Below are 12,785 nucleotides of genomic sequence, written 5' to 3'. Positions count from 1 at the left end.
AAATGGAATCTGTACATATAAGGCATGACTCCTAATTCTTTCTGGATAATTTATAGTAAATTTTAAAGTTGCGACAGGGGACCCAGAAACCGTTCTGGCCCTGTCTCACAATAGCCTTAATATCTCTTAACATGTAACTCCTATGACCATTTCGTTTCTTCCATATGAAAATAGACTCATCAAGGTTCATTTACATAGCTTATTCACTATTTAATACCATTCCTACAAATTTTGTGATTTTTCACATTCACGTCACTGCAGCTGGCAGCATCTGTTTTTAAGGTAGGTCTTACCTATTTGGTAGTCTCCATGAACCAACTAATCTTGCCATACATAGGTTCATATATGATCATTTTAACCATGCCAATGGCTGATCATGTGACCAACATTCCCATTTCCAATCCATAGCCACATCATGACACCAATATATACATACAAACCACAAATAGTCTAAGTTCATGCTTCCTTTTTCGAGCCATTTTCGCATGGCCGTACATATATACATCACAACATATTTAACCAACAAGGGGTAGTCCTATACATGCCATCTCAAGTTCAACCAAAAATTTATACCAAAATGGAGGCTTGATAGTGTGGATGACTTCGACTTCAACGATCCCAAATCCGATTGCTTCGAGCGAAATCTAGAAAACTGAGAGCCAAAGCAACGGGGTAAGCATTTTTATGCTTAGTAAGTCTCAAGGAATATAATCAACTCTAATTACAGCAATACATTCACATAACCAAATGCATCATTTCATTAATACACATTCTTACTTCACACTTCATCATTATATAATTTCACAAAGTATCAATCAATTCAATAACTGAAATTCATTAGTCGATTGAGCGAATGTTGCTCAAACATGTCGACTTTCCAATGCACATATAAACGTACCTCATTCTTTGGGCTTTTTGAGTGTACTCATTGAATTTATTACAGCAACCAACACTCACCTCCAGCCCAAGATTCTTTGGAATATAACCGGATATAACCATGTGCACAAATGCCTTCGGGTCTTAGCCCGGATAGAATGTCTCGCACGAATGCCTTCGGGTCTTAGCCCGGATGTAGCCACTAGCACAATTGCCTTCGGGTCTTAACCCGGATATAATTTCCAGCAAAATTGTCTTCGGGATTTAGCCCGGATATCATTCAATTTCCCATGAACACATACATCAATTATCATTGGACATACATAATTCATTTTCGTTACTAAGGCTCAAACGCAATTATAGTCACAAGCATATTCGCCTTCGGGACTTAGCCCGGGTAGAATTCAAATACTCATGCACACATAATCAATAATCAATACACATCCATACTTTATTTCACACAATTCAAGTAGGGTCACTTCTTGAGGACTTACCTCGGATGTTGTCGAACGGCTTTTTCGGCTATTCGATCACTTTCTCCTTCCCCTTGTCCAATTGTGGCCCTCTAAGCTCTTGAGCTAATTCAAACAAATTCAATTTATTAAAACCTCATTGTGCTAGCTTATGGCCGAATATGACAAGGAGTTTAAATGGTCATATGGCCACCCTTTAGCTTGAATACACAATGGTCATGCACATTTTATACTACGTCAAGCAATCCAATACAATTTATTCGAGCATCAAGGAAATGCTAACGCCTTCAATAGGCTACCCAAGGCCGAATATTCATGTACATGTTGAGGTCAATTTTGCACTTAATACCTCACAAAAACAGCATGCAATTTACTAATTAATGCTTTGCACATTGTGGCCCAAAACTTATAATATAGCATCAAGCACTTATATGTGTGCTAGGCCGAATTGTGCTTGCAATTTCACAAGCATTCTTCCACATCTTCTTCTTTAAACCAATATATTCATCACTTAGTTCATAACCAAAACATCATGTGCAAACATATATATACATATATGAGCATGGCAATTTCAAGGTGTCCATAGCCATCCAAAACACAAATTTTAACTAACATGCAAGAAGCATGAACCATGCTCATGAATGCATCATGGCGAATATGACAATCATGCCCTTTTCAACTTCAATCATGGTTAAACAAAAAGAAAACTCAAAATCTTACTCAAGAGTAGACAATCCATCATTGCATGCATCATCATCAAGCTTCACACTTAGCATGCAATGGCTTTATCACCATAACAACTTTGGCCAAATGCCATTTCCATGGCATAACAAAGATTTGAGCCATGGCTAACATGCACATCAAATTAGCAACCAAAACATGCATGAAACTCCCAACACAACCTCATACATACCTTACTCTTGTTGCGTGTTTAGCCAAATTTCCTTCTAGATCTCTTCTAAACAAAGAAAATGAAGCAAAAATCCTTCCTTCTTCCTTAGTATTTTCGGCCAAAGAAGAGAAAAATAGGTGAACAAAATTTTTTCTTTGCTTCTCTTTCACTCACGGCAAAAGGGGGAAGGATGAGCAAATTTTGATTTTTGTTTCTCTTCCTACATGCTTAATTTTTTATCATTTATCACATCATGCATTAACAAAACATGTCATAACATGTTTTCCTTGCCCATATTCCCTTGTCATGGCCAGCCACTATACCATCTTTGGGGAAATTTGACATGCAAATCCCTTATTTTTGCATGCATGCTCAACTAGTCATCACACATTTCCCCATCATACTTTCAAAGTTTACTACTAGGTCCTTTCTAGTGAAATTCACATTTATAATTCTAAATTGAAACATCAAAATGTCATACACAATTTAACACATATCATAGGCATCAAAATAAATTTTTAATTATTTTTATGCCTCGGTTTTGTGGTCCCGAAACCACATTCCGACTAGGGTCAATTTTGGGCTGTCACAGTCCACTTAATGTACTTGCCCCTATTATCCGATTTGCATAACATCTGTTCGTATAGTTGGGGGTCCGCAGTGTTAGCTATGTTTATTACGAACTTTGTTGGATGACAAATCCTTCTACGGTGGACATAGGCAGATGTCTCATTTTGTGTAACACCCCTAACCCATATCCATTGCCGGAACAAGGTTACAGAGCATTACCGAAATAAAAAAATCAAATACAGACATTTCATAATATTTAACATTCATGTCAAATATTATTCATAAAGTCCCTTATATGAGCCCTCGGAGCCCAAAACACACATTAGAAACAAGTTGGAATTAATTCGGGTACTCAGAGAATTTTTCGCAAAATTTCAAAATTTTTCCAAGGTGCAGGGGACACACGTTTGTGTGGACAGGCCATGTGGGCATTCGAAATGGGGCACACGGTCGTGTTCCAGCCCGTGTAACTCTCTAACTTGGGTCACACGGCCAAGTTACACACCCATATGCTAGGCCGTGTGTAGGTACAAGGGTGACACAGCCAAGCCACACGCCCGTGTGCCAAGCCGTAGATCAATTCTGAGCATTCTTTTTTGAAATTTTAAACATGCAGGGGACACACGACCAAAATACACGCTCATGTGCTACGCCATGTGTCACACACGACTAAAACACACGCTCATGTCTCTACCCGTATTGATGAAATAGGCCATTTTAAAGCCTTATTTCTCACCCAAATTCTGTCATCACTCTAACTCAACCAATTTACATATCAACACTTCAAATCAATACATTTAATTCAAGCTAGGATCATATTTTAATCATGTAATATTTTCATTTTTATTCTTGTATCCAAACTTACTTATTTGATCAAATATTCATATGCAAAATCCATCCTCACTTCAACATCAATTATTTTACCATAGCATTAACTAGATAAAGACACACATATATACATATCAAAATATATCAATCACAAGCCATTTCAAATGGCTGGCTACAACCAAACATTTATGTGCCAACATTGACTAATTAACCTATACATGCCATTATAACCAAAATGAGTTTACTATTTATACCGAAATGAGTCGAGGGATAGTGTGATAATGTTTCGACCAACTTCCAACCTTTACAAGGTTCCAAATACTATGAAATAGAAAAAATAAAATAGAGTAAGCATATAATGCTTAATAAGTTTGTATAACATGAAATTAACTTACCATTCAATTACAATTAAGGTAAATATTCAAAGCATACTCAAACAATTTGGCAAATTTACCTAAACAAATAGAATCTCAAGAAACATGTTAGTCATGTACTTCATATGAATATCAAGAAACAAGGATGAACTCATCGTGTAAAAATTTTCATATATATATATATATATATATATATGCTTTCCACATCAAATATTCATATAACATGTTCATTTCCACAATAAGTCATCTCAAGTTTAGATTATTCCATATCAGAACTTTGCCTGTTGAATTTACTTGAAATATCGATGGATACACAGGTAATACACTCGAAGTGTACATAACTGTAATCCGTCAATTCATATTCAGGAATGCTCATACAAGCACATAAGTGGGAAGCTCTCTCTCGAGCTATATAATGGGAAACTCATGTGAGCCATAATCAGGAAGCTCATGCAAGCGAATAACGGATAGCTCCAAATAGCCATTAATTGGGAAGTTCAAGCGAGCCAATATCAGGAAGCTCCGGAGAGCCATATAACTGGATGCTCATAAGAGCTGCGATGTGCCCACAACACATGCAGGATCACGACTGACCGAGATGCTCTGAAGAGCTATTAATAGGAAGCTCGCAAGAACCATATAACGGGAAGCTTGAGAGGGCCAAATATCGAGATGCTTATGAGAGCTTATAACGGGACGCTCTTTCGAGCTTTGGTGTGTCCACAATATATGCAGGACCACAACCAATTTGAGAATCTTGTATTCATCGAATTTCATTTATTCAAATGAAATTTAACATTTATTGGATTTTGTCGGACTTGTAATCAATTTTATGTACATGGAAATTACACCATTCATATACATATATAACATTCAATTCAAACATATAAATGTATACAATTAAATTACACGAACTTACCTCGATAATTGTTCGTGTAAGCAAAATCTACCAATTCACTCTCTTTTTCTATTCAATTTTCTTTTCTATGATCTAACTCTGTTTTTTATCTATCCGGATCTATACGAATGAAATTAACATCAATTCAAAACAATTCATATTCAATTCAGTCTAATTCCCATCTTAGGCAAAATTACCATTTTATCCCTATACTTTTATTTAATTACGATTTCGTCCCTAGGCTCAGAAAATGAAATTCATGCAATTTAATCCTTATTCCAAGCCTAACTGATTTTTACATATTACAATAACAGTCCATATATTTCACAAAAATTAGAATTTTTCCATAAATTTCACATCTTTTCAATTTAGTCCTTAAATCATAATTTCATCAAAATTTCCTTTACAAAAGTTGTTTATCTATCAACAACCTTTCATTTTCTATCATAAAACTTCATAATTCATGCATATTCGTCCACGGAAAAACCCTAGTACCTTGATAACTTTGTAAATTAATCCCCGAGATAGCTAGATTAAACTATTACGATCTCGGAAACATAAAAATCATTAAAAATGGGACTTGAATACTCACCTAATTGAACCAAATAAGCTTGCTATCTTCAAACTCTTCTAGCTAGCGTTTCCATGTAAAAAAATTGGGATAGATGATAATATAATGATATTTTCATTATTTTATTACTTATCATCTTTAATTATTTTTACTTTCCAATTTAGTCATTTTCTTTATTTAATTTTCCATGGATGAATCATCATACTTATCTACTAACTCCTCTTAATGGTCTATTTACTATATAAGGACCTCTAATTTTGAATTCCATAGCTATTTGATACTTTTAGCTACTAAACTCAACTTTTGCATTTTATGCAATTTGGTCCTTTCCCTCTAATTAGATATGTAATCTATAAAATTTCTCTTTCATATGATATTTCAATTATAATCCAGATCATAAAATAATATTAAAATAATTTTTTCTTCCAGATTCGAATTTGTGGTCCCAAAATCACTGTTCTGATTTCACTAAAAATGAACTGTTACATGTTACTGCATTCTTGGGCGCTTTACTAGATGCCATTCTTGGCATCGATTAGTCACCAATCATAAGTATTTCCACTCATGAATAAGTGATTAATTTTTCCTTACTGTAACAATTATTTGACTTTTTCCTAGATTATATTATTCTAACAAATTGTTTTCATAGATAGAGCACTAATTCAGGTATCGGGAGGTCATACATTGTTTCGGTATACCATCTAATGATTGAGAATCATGTTAGGGAGGGGGTAAGTGTAATAGCCCAAAATTGGGTCTAGTTGGAACAGAGGTTTCGGAACCAAAAAATTCGAGATAGAAATAATTATTTTATGATTATTTTGAGGTCGATGATATGATTTCATGATTTTGTGAAAATTTCGTGAAGAAATTCTATGCATAAAGTGCTCAATTTGAAGTTAGGGACTAAATTGAATAAGTTGCAAAACTTGCATTCTAGAAGTTTCTAGTATGAAATTGCTTTGAAATATTAATTAGGAGGTCTTAAATAGAAATTTGACCAATTTCTAAGTTATGGAAAAAAATTGGACATGGATGGAATTTTTGAAAGTTTAGTAAGGAAGGGCATTTTGGTCATTTGGTAATTAAAAGAAATAAAAAGGGAAAATAAAGCCAAAATTGACTCATCTTTTTCATGGAGGCCGAAATTAGCATGGGGGAAGCCATGGGTAGGGTTTTCAAGCTTTCCAAGCTCAATAGTAAGTCCGTTCTAACCCCGTTTTTCAAGTTCTTTACGTTTTTGGAACCCCGGTAATTTGATTAAGCTTATTCTAGCAATAATTTAAGCTAGGGTTCATATTTGGAAAAATACCCATAGGTGAAATGTGTTTATTTTGATGTTTTATGATAGAATTTGAGGTTTTAAATTATGTTAGACAACTTGTGCTACTCGATTTTGAGTGAAAACGAGTAAAAGGGCTTAATCGGTAAAAATACCTAATAGTCATAAGTATATGTTAGAGTGAGAATTTGATGTTTCCATAGAAGGGAAAAGTTATCAGCATGTCATAAAACATAAGAATAAGAGATGAAGTTTAATTTCAGAGCCTAGGGGCAAAAGTGTAAATATGCAAAAGTTTAGGGGCAAAATTGTAATTTTTCCAAAGTTTGAGTTAAGGACTGTTTTGAATAGTACATTAATTAAATAAGTAAAATATGATGTTTTAGATCCCGGAAAATGAGATTTGAACCTAGAATAAGAGAAAAATCGAAAATTAGAAAAGTTGGTAAAATGGCCGTGTTAGTATCAAGTTAAGTTCATATGTATAATAAGCATTAATTTATGCATGTTTCAATGTAAAATTGATATATTTACTATGATTGCCGAGGTGTTGAAAGTATGTAAATTGGTGTGATAATAATACAACAATAATGTCAGTAATTTATATTTGAAATTTAAATTTAGTGAATTAATTGAATTATGTTAAATTAAATGTTTATGGTGCCCAATTTATGAATTGATTTAAAATATGTCTATGGTACATGAAGTGCATTGAATTGTCATACATAAATGTGATTTCTATGATTATGGATATTATGGGAAATTGTAAGTTCATATGATTTTTAATAAGGCAATGTGTAATTTAATGTTATTGCATTGATATTAAATGAGATGTAAGTTTATATGTAAGTAATACATCAATTTTACTTGTATTATGATATTTTATAATAATATTGGAAATATGTTTGTTGATAATTACTTGATTGGTGAAATTGTTGGAAAAGAGAGAAAATCTGGTTGAACCTTCGAAAGATTGGATGATCAGATGGTATGTAGCTAGGTCACATGTATGGTGCCGAGTGCACATCATGTGTACAAGAGAGCTACAAGACATTATGATGTAGCTAGGTCGCATGGGTGATACTATGTGTACACCATGTAGACAAGAGAGCTACGGGATATATGTAGCTAGGTCGCATGGGTGATACTATTTGTACACCATGTAGACAAGAGAGCTACGGGATATATGTAGCTAGGTCGCATGCGTGGTTCCAGGTGAAGGACACCATGTAGACAAGAGAGCTACGAGATAAACTGGCTAGGTCACATGGGTGGTACTAAGTGTTCACCATGTGTACAAGAGATCCGAACTATATGATGGGTAGAGCTATGTGCTGAAACCACCAAGTATCGAGGATTGATCCGAAGTGTTCAACGGGAGACTCTCTATGCATTGCTTTGTGAGTTTTGTGATGAATAAGTGCAGGAACTTGGTTTTGTGAATGATGTGTACATTATGAACGGGATGTGGTAAGGTTATAAACAAGTAAGTTATACGTGAGGTTGATTTTATGGTGACCTTGTGATCATGGGCCTATACTTGTGATGTATGAAATGTGGTGAAAATGATTTGTGATATGTATGTTAAAATGAGGTTAATACAAAGAAAGTGTGAAAGGGTGAATTAGCAATAAAACTATTTTGGACAGTAGCAGTGACGTGATTTTGAAAAATCACCAAAAATAGTAGAAATTGAATTAGAGACTGAATGAGATATCAAATTAAATCTTAATGAGTTTATTTTCATATAAAAGAAACAGAGAAAGAAAATGAGTTCTATATTTTGAGATATTTATGTTTTTGTGGAACTGGTTCAGAATGATTACGTGATCCCTTGTTTTGACTTTGGAAAATCACAAAAATTTGGAGAAAAATAATTAAAGGCTAAAACTTATATTTTTAAAATCCCTAATGAGTCTATTTTCAAGATAAATCAACAATAACATTATCTGAGTTCTGTACTATGAGATAATTAATTTTTAGTGAAGAGAGGTCATAACTGTCAGAAAGTGAAACAGGGGAAATTTTAATGAATAAACTGTACTAATTGGCTAAACTAAAAATTATGAAAATTTTATGGTTGAAAGATATGTGAGTCTAGTTTCATGGGAAATTTATGGATCTTAATTTGGAGCTCTGTAGCTCGAATTATAAATAAGTAAGTGACTATGACTTGTGTGGACAGTTTGATGTGAGCATTTATTAGTAAATTGTGAAATCGTACTTACAAGAATGCTATATACATTAAGGATGTGGAATGGAGAGGAGGAGGAGGAAAATAAATATATGTGGAATACATGGAAACTATGGTGTATGAAATATTGATATAATGAAATAAATGATATGTGTTTATAAGAAAATAGAAAGAGAATGATATGTATCATGACATATATATATATATATATATATATATATATATATATATGACTAGTCTCAATGAAATGCTTGTTGGGTATGGAGTTGAATTGAAATGTTTCAGGCAAACATGTTATTTTGCGCATCTGAATTGTGGTATTTTATAAAGATATAATCTAGTTTTAAATATGAATGCTTGATGATTAAGCTGAAGATATTTGGTAAGATGATAATCTTGGTATAAATGTATAAGTGGTACTATATTAAACAAGGTAAAATGAGTATTAGATACACATGTATGATGACATACAAATGCTATGTTTGTGGTTTAATTGAGATTATTTAATCATTAAATGAATACCATGTTATATGCTTTTGATTTTGTATAAGTGTGTAAGAGATTAAGGTTGACCAAAGCTTGGAAAATAGCCTAGGTATATTCCACACAAGCGGAGACACGACCATGTGTCTCAGCCGTGTATGGAACACGACTTTGGGACATGGGCGTGTGGAGCCTTAAAGCATGAAATTTCCAAGATTTTCGTAAGTTCTCGGTTTAGTCCCGAACCCTTTCTAAAGTATGTTTTGGGCTCCGTAGACTCAAATAAGGGACTATGTATAAGTGAATGAACTCAAATAAGGGACTATGTATAAGTGAATGAATGTTTTGAAATATGAATGAAATTTTATGGCCCGTATTTTAGTTTAATGTTTGTATGTTTGTCCAGTAACGCCTCGTACTTTATCCCGGCCTCGGGTATGGGTAAGGGGTGTTACAGTAAGTTTTTCGAATATTCATGACATTTTATCATTTTATCTTACTCGACCCGTGTTAATATAACCATGTTATTAATTTTTCAGTTCATCTGGATGCCCTATTATGTTTCGAAAATTATGGTAGTTATTCCCTCGTCTGCCCATGTCCACTCAGACCTATGGTGCATTAACGCACCCATTATCAATTTCTAGACAGTGGAGTGGTATCACGGTGATCAGGTGCTCCGGCAGTTTGATTGTATACTATATATCCCGACACTACCAGTACAGTTAGGGGACATCGACAGGATGAACAAGAGGGGAAAGCATGTAAATGATTGGGCGATAATGCATAAATAATATATTGCAGTGTGGAACAATTGATTGGGACAGATACCTCAGATGGATCGTGCTTTGGATCTGTAGCCCTCGTTAGAGTACATATAGTGGTACTCTGAGATGGGGAAACCGCATTTGTTTGGTGGGTGGTAGATGGTAGTCCCCCCCTCCCCCGCGCGCACATGATACGACTTAAGCAACCCTCCCATCCCTTTCTACATCTGCCTCCTACACCCGAGCCAGAGGTAGAGCCAGAGCTAGAGCTACACTCTGGGGATAGTTCTTATCATCCAGACTTGGGGACGATGACTATTTCCTGAGCTCGTCAGGCAACAGATATCATTTAGAGTTTGATATCTTCAGCCTACTACCACCACAGTACTCCACTCCTCATGGTTCTTATCCACCGTAGTCTCCACTCCTCTTGACTCAAATTCATCAATGATGTTTGAGGCATATGATTTTTCATCTATTTTTCACACACCCCTAAATGCTGGTGAAGAAAACATTGATCGCCGCAATTATCCGCAATACGAACTTCGACCTCCACAAAAATATACCCCTAGGACCACACCATCAAATCATCAATTTTAGGGGTTTTTGCAATTTAAATAGTCAAGTTTGTATTTTTTTTAATTCTACAAAAATATAAATGCAACAAGCTTTAGATAAACTTTGTAATTCAAAATTAGATTAATTGCAACAAACTTTAGATAAACATTGTATTTATTTAATTAAGATTCGTTACAACATTAAAACTTGGAACAAACTTCGTAATTTAAATTAGATTAATTGCAATATTAAAACAAGGAACAAACTTTGTAATATAAATTAGATACATTGGAGTACATTAGCTCAATTCCTACCCGATCACAACGATTGTCCAATATGGTAGTTTCGGTGTGGGCATTTACTCCGATTATGACCAGCTAATCCAAGTTTCTCCCTAATGTCCATTTCATTATGGATTCTAGATGAATGCGGAAGACCTTTTGAATTCCTAAGTAACCCTTTGTTTGAGACAAGCTTAAAAGTCGTCAAAGGCACCTTCCATGTAGATAGGTCAAACAGGACGGGGAACTCATTCTCCCAAACACGCAACGTTCGCTCAAGGATGTACACCTCATCGATAAATTGTTCAACATTGAGCGAGACTTTAGCACAAGCTACCATGACATGTGCACAGGGATAATGAAGTGTATGGAACCTTTTATAATCGCACCATTTGTTTCAGAGATCAACTCCGTAGGACCTAGGTGGTATACCAGGTCGACGACCGATGGTCTCCATAACTCAAAATGTTTCAAGACATCATGAATATACTTCTACATTCATCGACCTCGCCATCTGACAGTTTGCAGCCATTGCATCTCTAACATCTTCGACAAACACATGTCCCGCCCACTCTGGTTGACTTGTTGCTGTCCCACTCTTGGCATTTAGGTAGCCAACCTATAGAACGTAACTGAGAAGATAGATAAAATTGGAATATATCATGTTTTCATCAACACGGAGTTAACTCCTTTCACCAAGTTGTTGGTCATATGATCATAGCGAAAGCCCTAGTCAAAACTTTGGGCCCATTGCAACGGCTTTATGGTACCCAACCACTATCGAAAAAGTGTGTTCGTTTCACCCTCCATGTCACTCTCAAGTCGAGTTATCCTTTGCAGGAAAATGTGTGGCTCTAGCTCGTATGTTGTGTATGTATTAAGAAAAGATAAGTTACAATCTTGCCTTAAAACATTAAAACATATATTGAAAAGATAAGGTTATACTTTACCCATTCTCATAACTTATCTTCGCCAGTCTACATTTTTATAACCTAGGTGAAAGTTAGCTGCAATGTGCCAGATGCAGTAAACGTATCTCCATGGTACATCAAAACGCCTAATGGCAGCAATTAATCATTTCCCTCTATCGGATATGATGCAAATATTATTGTTACTAATAACATACCTTTGCAGGTTTGTTTAGAAGAATTCCCACGATTCGATATTCTTCTTATCCATAATGGCAAACGCTATCGAGAGCATGTTCTTATTCCCATCTTGAGCAATCGCAAGAAGCAGGATCTATGTATATTGTTCGTATAGCCAGATCCCATTTACTTGCACAAATGACTTGCAATGGGGAAATGTGCACACGCATGGATCAAACGTCCAGAACATCCGTTGGAAAATTCTTTTTCTTAGTTATAGTTGGTCATCTAGGCCGTAATAAAGTCATGTCTTCAACTCCATGATAGCATCCGGCATGTACCCGTAATAAAGTCATGTCTTCAACTCCATGATAGCATCCGGCACGTACTCCCGCATAACGAGTAGCTCATTGTACGATGCATTGAAATCTCCATACAATTACTTCATTTCCATCTGTTTAGCTATCCATGCCTTTCGGTATGATACTCGATACTGATATCGTGCCTGTATTCCAGCAATCAGTACTAAAACTTTAATGGTTGGCATGTCTTTCACCATTGGCATGATGCACGTACAGATAGTTTTGGAATCAAATTTCCAATGATCTTCTTTCATACGTGTTGATGTACATGTGTGAGGCCCAAAAAAT

Source organism: Gossypium arboreum, chromosome 1 (genome assembly GCF_025698485.1).
Source record: "Gossypium arboreum isolate Shixiya-1 chromosome 1, ASM2569848v2, whole genome shotgun sequence".
Classification (NCBI taxonomy): Eukaryota; Viridiplantae; Streptophyta; class Magnoliopsida; order Malvales; family Malvaceae; genus Gossypium; species Gossypium arboreum.
The sequence above is the reverse complement of the archived record's forward strand: the minus strand, read 5'-3'. Positions refer to the sequence as shown.